Source organism: Trachemys scripta, chromosome 2 (assembly GCF_013100865.1).
Source record: "Trachemys scripta elegans isolate TJP31775 chromosome 2, CAS_Tse_1.0, whole genome shotgun sequence".
Lineage (NCBI taxonomy): Eukaryota > Metazoa > Chordata > Testudines > Emydidae > Trachemys > Trachemys scripta.
The window spans coordinates 119,573,765-119,585,857 of record NC_048299.1 but is presented as its reverse complement, the minus strand read 5'-3'; the positions used below and the strand labels follow the sequence as shown (position 1 = coordinate 119,585,857).

The 12,093-nt window shown below is 41.1% G+C and overlaps 1 protein-coding gene and 1 long non-coding RNA gene across 2 annotated transcripts in view; one reads left to right on the top strand and one right to left on the bottom strand.

The window, feature by feature from the left end:
* The window catches only part of LPCAT1 (lysophosphatidylcholine acyltransferase 1), a 156,917-nt gene that overhangs the window by 71,799 nt on the left and 73,025 nt on the right, over positions 1 to 12,093 (bottom strand). The gene's annotated exons all lie outside the window — the stretch shown is intronic.
* Positions 2,015 to 11,736, top strand: LOC117872740. Its single transcript, XR_004644578.1, has 3 exons — positions 2,015 to 2,445; positions 10,403 to 10,478; positions 11,310 to 11,736. It is a non-coding gene; the product is annotated as an uncharacterized LOC117872740 (long non-coding RNA).

The window sequence follows — 12,093 nt, the reverse complement described above, 5'->3', positions numbered from 1 at the left end:
CAAAGCTTATAATCTACTGAGTATGATCATCTGATTTGTATAAATGTACCACTCTTGTATCTAAAACTAGAAATATAAAATGTAACTCTGAGGGCCTATTGTAATTGTGTAAAGTGTGGACCATTAATGATGGTTTGGAATCTTGATGACTCCCATTGTCTGCAGATGGCTGTATTTACCTGTGAGTCTTCCTGTATATGTGTGTACTGGCAAGTGAGTAATGAAGTCTTGCAGTGACATGTGATCATGTCACCTGAACTGGAATCCATCTTTAACCTGGTGCTTTTCCAGTGAGGGGGGGTGGAAAACCAGAGAGACAAAGAGTTCCCGCCTTATGCAAAAGATATATAAAGGGGGGAAGAGAACAGAGAGGGAGAGGAGCCATCATGAAGAATCCCCTAGCTACCACCTGAGCTGCAACAAGAGCTGTACCAGGGGAAAGAACTGTGCCCAGGCCTGGAAGATGTCCAGTCTCAGAAAAACTTACTGAAGCATCTCTGAGGGTGAGATTATCTGTATTCAGTTTGATTAGGCATAGATTTGCGCATTTTATTTTATTTTGCTTGTGACTTACTTTGTTCTGTCTGTTTCTACTTTGAACCACTTAAATCCCACTGTCTGTATTTAATAAAATCACTTTCTATTTAGTAATTCACTCAGAGTATGTATTAATACCTGAGGGAGCAAACAACTGTGCATATCTCTCTATCAGTGTTATAGAGGGCGAACAATTTATGAGTTTGCCATGCATAAACTTTATGCAGGGTAAAACGGATTTATCTGGGTTTAGACCCCATTGGGAGTTGGGCATCTGAGTGCTAAAGACAAGCACACTACTGTGAGCTGTTTTCAGGTAAACTTGCAGCTTTGGGACAAGTGATTCAGACCCTGGGTCTGTGGCTGGAGCCAGACGGGAGTGTCAGGTTCAGCAAGACAGGGTGCTGGAGTCCTGAGCTGGCAGGGAAAACAGGAGCAGGGGTAGTCTTTGCACATCGGGTGGCAGCTCCCAAGGGGGTTTCTGTGATCCAGTACTCAGATGCCCAACTCCCAATGGGGTCTAAACCCAGATAAATCCATTTTACCCTGCATAAAGTTTATGCAGGGCAAACTCATAAATTGTTCGCCCTCTATAACACTGATAGAGAGATATGCACAGTTGTTTGCTCCCCCAGGTATTAATACATACTCTGAGTGAATTACTAAATAGAAAGTGATTTTATTAAATACAGACAGTGGGATTTAAGTGGTTCAAAGTAGAAACAGACAGAACAAAGTAAGTCACAAGCAAAATAAAATAAAATGCGCAAATCTATGCCTAATCAAACTGAATACAGATAATCTCACCCTCAGAGATGCTTCAGTAAGTTTTTCTGAGACTGGACATCTTCCAGGCCTGGGCACAGTTCTTTCCCCTGGTACAGCTCTTGTTGCAGCTCAGGTGGTAGCTAGGGGATTCTTCATGATGGCTCCTCTCCCTCTCTGTTCTCTTCCCCCCTTTATATATCTTTTGCATAAGGCGGGAACTCTTTGTCTCTCTGGGTTTCCACCCCCCCTCACTGGAAAAGCACCAGGTTAAAGATGGATTCCAGTTCAGGTGACATGATCACATGTCACTGCAAGACTTCATTACTCACTTGCCAGTACACACATATACAGGAAGACTCACAGGTAAATACAGCCATCTGCAGACAATGGGAGTCATCAAGATTCCAAACCATCATTAATGGTCCACACTTTACACAATTACAATAGGCCCTCAGAGTTACATTTTATATTTCTAGTTTTAGATACAAGAGTGGTACATTTATACAAATCAGATGATCATACTCAGTAGATTATAAGCTTTGTAATGATACCTTACAAGAAACCTTTTGCATGAAGCATATCCCAGTTACGTTACATTCACTTATTACCGTATTTTTCTAAAACTATCCCAGTTACATTATATTGACTTATTATCAAGTTTTTATAAAACCATATAGACTGCACAACGTCACAAGTATCGTTTGTTAAAGTGTGTGTGGCAACACTGTATGTGAAGTTATAAGATTCCCCTGTATGGTGTTAACACATGCTCCAAACTCCATAGCTCTGCCCAGGAACAAGTTGGGAAACATTTCTGTTCTAAACAAAGGAATGTGTACTTGCCTGAATTGCATTTAAGTAGTAAAGGGAGGACAAAGCAAGTTCAACAGGTGAAAAAAAATCAGCAGGGAATATCCTTCCGCACAGACTCTCTGGCTCCTGGTTCTCAGCTGGAAATGTTTTTCAAGAGGGGGACTGAAACTATAACAAGGAGGGACAAACACCCGGAGGCACCTTTATCTCTCTCCCCCTGTCCATCGCATTCAGTGCATCTGAAGAGACAAAGGAAGCAGCCATTTGATGCTAGGGGAGGGGTCCTGACCTAAAAAGTCTGGTCAGTGAGACTGCTGAAAGCACACGGTGAGAAAACTTTGCTTTGAATCAAATATAATTTGTTAAGTTAGGCACCAGTAAGCGGTTTATCTTTGTATTTCTTGTAACCTTTCTGACTTATATACCTCATTACTAGTACTCGCTTAAAATCTTTGTAGTTAATAAACTTGTTTTATTGTTTTATCTAATCCAGTGGGTTCAAGATGAAGTGTCTGGATATCTCCATTTGGGCTAACAAGTTGTGTGCATATTATTCCCTTAAAGGAATAACACACAACCATATTTGTATTGTCCAGGAGACAGCGGTGCCATACAGGACATACATTTCTGGGGGAAGATCCTGGACTGGGGAGGTTGTTGGGGGTCACTCTACAGCATAACCAAGGCTGGTGAGAGCCAAGGAAGGGCTGGCTGCAGCACACACAGGGGTATAGCTGGGAGTGACTTACATCCTGGAAGCTGTTTGTGAGCAGTCCATGCTTGAAGCTACAGCAGCAAGGCATTGTAAAGGGCAACCCAGGTTACAGGGCAGGGGTGACACAGCTGTTCATTAGTCTGGATTGTACCCTGTTATGTCACATTTCCTCAATAACCTAACAAGTTTTTCTGTCTCCTCATAACAAGGCATCTGACAATTCTTGTTGCCTTTTCCTCCACAGAAAATCAAATCAGCTCCACCACCTACTGCAAACATATGTCCAGTTCTCTCAGTTACCCAACTTGATTAATTTCTCCTGAAAAAACTGGTTGTAAGCTTAAAACAGGAATCAAAGGGCTTGGCTATACTTGCGAATTAGAGTGCATTAAAGCAGCCCTGGGCACCCTAGCTCACTACCCGTCCACAATGGCAAGGCACACAGAGCGCTCTGACTCCAGGGCAAGAGCGCTCCTGGTACTCCATCTCGGCAAGAAGATTAACACTTGGTGCGCATTGGCTGAAACACCCGGGTGTCAGTGTGAACGAGGTGTTGCATTACTGAGCTCTGATCAGCCTCGGGAAACATCCCATAATCCCCTTAAGTCAAGTGGCTACTCTTGTCATTGTTTTGGAATCACTGCAGGCATGCCGATATTCCCTTTGAAAGCTCTGTTTCTGACAGCCAGCATGTTTATCTGCTCCGAGACAAAGCAACCATTACTGTGGAATGCTGTGTGTGAGAGAGAGAGGTGGGGGAAGGGGGGTCTGCTGCTGTCTGAACTTACAAGACAGCATGCTGACATGCTCTCAGCCCCCCAAAAACCCATTCTCTCTCCCCCCCCATACACACAACACACTCCTTGTCACACTCCACCCCCCCCATTTGAAAAGTAAATTGAAGCCACTTGCATGCTGGGATACCTACCACAATGCATTGCTCTCTGTGGCCATTGCAAGAGCTGCTAATGTGGCCACGCCAGTGTCCTTGCAGCTGTTCGTGCGGCCAGATTGCAGCGCTTCCCCTACTGCACTCTACGAAGGCTGGTTTAACTCAAAGTGCTCTACATCTGCAAGTGTAGCCATGCCCAAAGAATAGTAATAAATGATTGGTTTTCACAATGGAGAGAGGTAAACAGCAGGGTCCTCCAAGGATTTGTAGTGCAACCTGTGCTGTTCAACATATTAATTAATGATCTGGAAAAGGGAACAACCAGTGAGGTGGCAAAGTCTGCAGACAATCTAAATTATTCAAGATAGTTAAGTCCAAAGGGGACTGCGAAGAGTTACAGGGTGAACCGGGCAACAAAATGGCAGACAAAATTTAACACTGAGAAGTGCAAAGTAATGCACATTGGAAAAAATCCATACTATACATATATAATGACAGGTTCTAAATGAGTTCTAAAAGTAGTCACTGTGGATAGTTCTCTGAAAACTTCAGCTCAGTGCACAGCTACAGTCAAAAAGACTAACAGAATGTTAGGAACCATTAGGAAAGGGACAGAAAGTAATATAGAAAACGTCATAATGCTACTACATAAATCTATGGTGGACCCATGCATTGAATGTATCCAGGATATAATTGAACTGGAAAAGGCTCAAAGAAGGGCAAAAAAGATCATCATGGATATGGAACGGTTTCGACAAGAGGAAAGGCAAGGGCTGTTCATCTTAGAAAAGAGACAAGTGGGTATATAATAGAGGTCTATAAAATCATGAATGGTGTGTGTGTGTGGGGGGGGAAATTAATACAGAAGTGTTATTTACCCACAACACAAAAACCAGAAGTCGCCCAAATAAATTATTAGACAGAAGATTTAATACAAACAAGAGGAAGTAACTCATTGCCATGGGATATTCTGATGGCCAATATATATATCAGGGTTCAAAAATAACTAGACCAGTTCATGGAGGATAAATCCATCAATGGCTAATTAGCCAAGATGTTCAGGGATGTCACCCAATGCTCGGGGTAACCCTAAACCTCTGACTGCCAGAATCTGGGAGTGGAAGACAGAAGTGGATCACCCCAACTGCCCTGTTCTGTACACTCCCCCATAAGCTCTGGTACTAGCACTGCCAGAAACCGGATAATGGGCTAGATGGACCACTGGTCTAATCAAGTATGACAGTTTTTATGTTCCTAATCAATTCCCCGACACCCTCACTTGCTCAAAAAATCTCAGCCCCAGGTGAACCTTCCTCTTATGCTCATTTCTTGGACTGAAGGGTCTATACCTTTTTCATATGAGATATATGGGCTTATGTGAGAGTTGGTATAAAGCTCCAGAGTTCTCCTTTTCTCTTCCCACTCCACACTATCCCTGTTACCCTCTGTCAGGAGCAGAGTTTTGGGAATGAAATCTCTAAAGCAATGGTTTTCAACCTGTGGTGCATGGGCAACTTTTTGGTGGTCTGCCAGTTTGTTACCTGAAAATTAATCTTACAAATCTTTGAGGCACTGTGACTGCTATTATATTATGAGAATCTGTACCCTCATTTTCTTTTATGTCAAAGAACACAAACATTAAAACTTGTAACAGGCCCTTAGCAGGACAGGTGACAACCTTTTTTCATTGAATTGTTCAACACCCCAACTCAGTTTATTATAGAGCAAATGCCCTCCAAGAAGCTTGCAATTGTCCAGAACTGCTTACTAGAGAGCTTGGAAGAGTACCTTCACCATTTTCTCAATTTGAACCTTGACTACACTTAAAGGATTTCCTATGGAAAAATTAAGTGAAATGACATGATGAAGATGAAGGATCTATGACCCTTGTTCTTTCAAAGAGGAATTTAGTGAACATTTTCCCTCGTAAGTTACTAATGATTAAAGAATTACGAATCCTTTTGTAAATGCTGAAAGTGGAATATCTGTAGATCTAACTAATAAAGAAGAGGACTTACTAGAACTAATGTAAGACATTCTTTGAAATAAATTATAAACATGATATTTTGCATTTCAAGCCTACTTTATGAATGGAGTATCCAGGACTGTCAAAATAGAACTATGAAATACTTAACATTTTTGACAATGTATCTATGTGAAAAGGGGTGCATTCAAATCAAAATATAGGTGCATGCCAGCCATCAAGCCAGTTTTATTGTTCAACCTATCATCCATCACTCACTCATAATATTTTGATGTTTGTTCTGATGAAATTCTCAAACATCCTACTAAAGACAAAACTTTGCAACTGACTGCACCAGACATCTTTCCTGTTATTAGTGTTGCTGGATATTATAATAAGAGTAATTAAAGTAGATGCTACTTTTAAGGAGGCATCTACCAGACACTTAAATGTGAACTTCTGAAGAACAGCAATCTATGCAAAGATGTGGAACAGAAAATGAAACAGATGGAAAGAGTAAGGATGTTAAATAAGCCCTTGTACACTGGTATGAAAAGGCTTAAGTGATGCAACTTTATCAGTACCCTAAAGAGCTCTGGAACTACACAGAAGTACAGCTGAGGATTATGATTTGTGATGTGTAAGACAGTACATTAAGTGGTTATTATTAAGTGTTTGGGGTAGTACACAATATTTTCATAAATAGCTCATCATCATCAAGAAGGCGGACAAGCACCGCTTTTAAGTATACAAGCACTATATGTTTATCCGACAGAAGAACTGTAATATCTTGTTATCATTAAAGCTGGAGGGAGAGGGAGAGAAGGACAAGAAATGCCATTTTCTTGCTCCCCCCAGGAAGCATGAGTGGAGGTCCTTTCTGTTGATTTTGAGGTCAATTTGTCCCATACATAAATCATTCTGTCCTTATTCCTATTCAGGCAGAATGTTGCACACTATTATATTGAAAAATAAATGCAGCTAGAGATAGCAAGTCCCAGAGCCCTTCAGACACTCAATAGCAGCAGAAACCGTAAAGACCCAATAGAGGATGTTGGTAGAAACATTCAAAATGCTGTTACAACACTTTAGAAAAGTACTTCACTTTGGTTTGCCTCCATAGAGGCCAATGAAGAAGTCAGATGGAGCTCTGTAAACGGTCCGAACAGTTCTTTGAGAACTGGAAGTATACTACTTTCCTTCTGTTCATTTTAAAACGAAGTTTAAGAGTTTGAGTTTTCTCCAGGACAGTGGTCATATCCAAATGCCTCATTCAAGTATCACAATGGCCCGGGAAACTCATAGCAATCATCTGGCAATGACAAGTTCGTTACTTTCACAGAATCATCAGGAGACATACACAAATTTTGACATCAGTAGAATCATGTACATCTCCCTCAGTATCCTACAGGCCATATTGATACTAAGAAGAAGAGATGATGCCTCTCAAACTAGGGGAGAAGATGGTGGAGGGATGGAGAGAGAACTTGCAGCCAGAATGGAAAGCAGAAGCAAATAGATGCAGGCATTTGAGGTGACCTTTTACAAAAGGCCATTTGCTCCCATGTGCAAAACTATATAGATCATTATCAAAGCCAAGTTGGGGGGGGGGGTCTCATTGGAGACATTCCCTTCTATCCTGGAAGGAGAAGAGCTATCATTATAGGTGGAGGAGTCTCTGACATAAGAACTACATAGGGCAATATCAAGGTCTTTCCCACTTGGTAGCTAACGCAACTCAGATAGCTCTTGGATACTAGCCTCAGCACAGAAAACTCTCCTGTCTGAATCAATATGAAAATACATGTAAGTAATCTCTACTGGAGAGGACATAGCAGGAGTTGACCACTACTTGGATCTGGACTGGACACTGGACATAGAGTTCACTGATGTAGTCTATGGGGCAACTGCTGATCCACTGAAGTACTTCAAAAGTGATGCTTCTTGGAACCTCTACTAACGTTGCAGACAAGCATTCTTCCAGATGGTATTGAAAAGTCAACAGAGCCATGTCTCTTCCTTTTGCCTTAAGGGGAGGAAGAAGATTGTGATTTCTCTGTGATTCTATAGAGGAAAGCATCAGCCCTAACTAATCAAATGGGTCCATGCCACAGAAACCTTGGGACTGCCACCAGTTCCTGTAGCCAAATGCCCTGAGGGTTCAGTCAACACTGAAGACTTTGGCACTCAAGATTATGTAAGTACTGAAGAAGCCATTACAGTCAAGATGACTCATCCTGAACCTAAGCCACATTAGACAAGGTTAACTTGAGAACTGATCTAGAAGTTGATCTTCTGGACCTCTAGAGATACTCAGCTCTAAAGCAGGTGGATCCATAGATTGGGCCTTCAATGATTCCTCTAAAAAGGAAGGCCAGTAGACAATTATATCTTTATGAGCATGAGAAGATGCCACCACTGACTAAGCACTTAGCAAAGAAGTGATCCTCACCAAGACATAAGCAGCAGAAGAAATATTGTCCAGACATTTTACTGCTATCCAAGGCACACCTGTTAAAGCCTTTTTTGTCCAAGCAACTCTCGTTCAAAAAACAACAATGAACTTGTTTTATTTAATAGGGCTCTCCTGCAGGAGCAGCAGCTGCCCTTAAAAGTCACAAGCCCAAAAGTAAGTGTTTTTTTCTGAGGAAAACTGCATTTTCACCCTCTCATAACTATTTTCAGAAGTTATAAGGATCATTTTGGGGACATACTGCAATAAGCAGAACCTTACATTTCAAATCTGACAATAAAAACACCTACAGATACTGAAGACAATCTTTTGTGTGCAGCATATGCTTTGCTAAGCTTCAGGAAAATTTGTTGAAAACTGACACCCAGGCAAAAATTGCCTTTCCATTTTAGCAGGAGCCTGGATGTGCTGTGCATGTATGTGCCATTTTAAGTTTGGTGCCCAAAGCTATTCTAAATAAGTCCAAAATTCTAGACAAGCTCAGGAATAGTTTTGGGAAATGGATAATTCTCTTTATGTGCTGATCTTTGCCCAAAAATATTTTCTTGTCCTGATGGCATGAGAACAGGGCTGAACCAGGAAGCCTTGAGCACTGCTCCCACCTCTTCAACAGAGTGCCTTTAATATTCCTTTACAGTTCACAAAACTTATTTAGCAAGGCTTTTCACCACTCCACTAAGCTGTATGCAAATAATACCACTTCCCTCTGAGTAACTAAGACATACAAGTTAAGTGACTCACCCAAAGTCATACAGAGAATCTGTTAACCTGGTATTTGAGCCAAGACTTCATATCTATTAGATTAGACCAGAGAGCACATAAGTGTACTGCTTCAAATCTCTGGTTGAGATTTTGAAAGCTGGCTAGGGGAGTTAGAAACAAATCTTCCATTAATTTTAATGGAAGATTTCCTCTGAGTGTTAATTAAATCTGTCAAATGTGATTAATGTTTACCCACTTTGTAAGTAACTTAAAATACTGATGACAAAGCACCCATTGCTTGCCCATTGGGGTGGTCCTCCATAATACTTCCACATCAATAAGCAGTTAAGCTATGTACAAAGTGCTACTCTTCACAGCCTCCAAAGGCTTACCTACTAGCACTAAACAGGATATTTTTCTAAAAACACTGTTCTGTTCTCCCACTAGCAGGGCCTGCTGTGAACTACTCATCTTCTCCAATCTTAACAAAGGGAAGAGGCACAGCAAGCAGGTATCAGAGTGGTAGCTGTGTTAGTCTGTATCAGCGAAAACAACGAGGAGTCCTTGTGGCACCTTAGAGACTAACCAATTTATTTGGGCATAAGCTTTCGTGGGCTAGAACCCACTTCATCAGATGCATGAAGTGGAAAATACAGGAGCGGGTATAAATACATGAAAAGATGGGAGTTCCTCACACTTGGTAAGGCAACTCCCATCTTTTCATGTATTTATTCCTGCTCCTGTATTTTCCACTTCATGCATCTGATGGAGTGAGTTCTAGCCCACGAAAGCATATGCTCAAATAAATTGGTTAGTCTCTAAGATGCCACAAGGACTCCTCGTTGTTTTAGCAGACAGGTACACAGTCTTGGGTACGTGTCACAGTAAAAACCGCCTAAGGGAAGTTTAGGGAGTGGGAAGAGATGTAGTGGCTGGAGAATAGAGACATACTGGTTTAGGGGCAGCTGCAGTGTGTTTAAAATGGAGAAAGATGTAAAGGGGCCTGCAAAGTACAGAGAGGAGAAAGACAGAGGAAGATAGTGGGGGGGTAAAGGTAGACAGGATAGCTTGAGGGAAAGATTTAGAACCCATTTAAAATACATAATCCATCATTTTGTGGGAGGGAACCCATTTATAGCATGGTAACTTCCCTGACAATTAACTGTGGTCTTGTAGTATAGATACCTTAAACTGTGCTAGAGCCTTTGAACTTTTGCAGGGTTGTAGACAAGTGAAGAATATGGTTAAATCACAGTTCACAGCTGCCTATGCTTGTAAAACCGAACTAGAATCAGTTTTGGGGAAGGTATAAAATTGGGATCCCAACCCTGTAATTTTAAAGTGCAGATAGTACTTTCAAAGAAGGGAGAGATAAACATCAATCGGTGGAAAAATTAAAAATAGAAGAAAATGTGAAGAGACGAAAGAAAGCAGAAAAAACAAGGAAGAAGCAAAGCTTATTGATTTGTATAAAATTAGATGTCAAAATGTTACAAATACACACACACCATATGATTGTTTTTTTTTAAATCACATCAGGGGACTTCAGGGACCGTTACTCTGTTGCAGGAGGGTGCTTCAGAGACAGAGGCTAGTTCCTTTGTATGGAGACGAGGTAAACTTCATTTGATTTGGTTTGATTTCTACATTGTTGATTCTGGCTATAGGAATACTTATATACAATTTTTAAAGAGTTCATTTGCATATGTGAGAACGCAGACATCTTTATTTGAACTTTTCAAGTATTTACACCTGTTCAAGCAGTTGATAATTGCTTCAAGTGTTAATACTTGCAAAGTATGTATCCAGGTGTCAGCACTCAAATTTTGAACACAAAAAACGTGCCTGGATTAACTCCCCTTCAAGTATTACATCCTTGATACAAGTATGTGTGCCTGATAGTTACCTTAATACAGTATTCTAGCTACATACAAGTGGGAACTGACTACCACAGTCACAAAGACTCTGTTCTGGGGAACATCCTTGACAAAAGTGGAATTGAGCAAGGGGAAGGAGTCTTCCATGGGATTAGGCAACACAGTGAATACATGCAGCAGAGGAGAATCTGTATTTCCCAACCTCTTTTACAGGAGGCAAAGTAGAGAACAAAGTGGCACTGGAAGGGGAAAGGATAAAGTAAATGATTCTCCTTTCATTCCCTTCTCCAGGACTGTGAGAAACAGTGGGGAGAACTGTTAACCAAGCACAGGGATGCCACTTGTGCTGGGGAAAGATGACCCTCTCAGTGCAAGCTGAGACAAGTGGTTACCCAACATACCTTTCTGTGGGGCTGGGAAGGGCAATGAGACTGGGCAGTATGGCCAAATTCCCTCTCCCAAAAATACAGGGAACCAGATGCAATATCAGGCAGCACTGGGAGGAGGTAACAGGTATCATAAGAAGATTGCAGAAGTAGATTTCCATCTTTCCTTTAACCCTTCTGCAGGGCCAAGGCAAACTCAAGCAGTACCAAGGAAGAACAACCTTACCCAAGAGTCTCTCTATAAAGCCAGGCAGAAAGAAGTGCTGAGAATCAAGCTCAGACTCTTCCATCCCCCACCATTCCCAGCCATCCAGACGAGCAGAATGGGGGAGTAAGGAAAAAAGAGATTTCCCACAACCCCTTGGCATCATCCACACCAGGCAGAAAGGGAGGCAGACCTCTTCCAGAGTACCCCTGCAGGACTCCAGGAAGCAGGAGGAGGAGTCCCCTCATGGGACCTCAGGAGACACCTGGCAGGGGGATCCTCAAGAACAGTTAATTGACAGGGCAAGGGAGAGAAATTTAACCCTCTGTGCTGGCATACATACGGTTTCACAGCTACATTGTCCCCACTTCAATTTTGTTTAATAAATACATCTTATTGTAAATATACTATGGCTTTCTTATACTTATCTCATGGAAAAGCATACATTTTATGGCAATTCTATGGAAAAATCAGTTTTCATTTTATTTTTTGTCTAGTTAGAAATATATACAACCTTTAAATCAGTGTTTGAGTATAAATTCTACACACATTCATATATCAAATTAAAGCAACAGCTTAGAAACATTTAGAACACATCCAGTATTTAGATAAAGTAATATTTGAACTTCCTTAAGACCGTTTGAATATAAGCCACAGGAAAAATACATATCAGATACATTTCTATGTTAGCAATACCGTCAAACAAGTAATCATTAAAAACATACATCAATACTATCCTAAGCAAGCCCAATTATTTTTTTT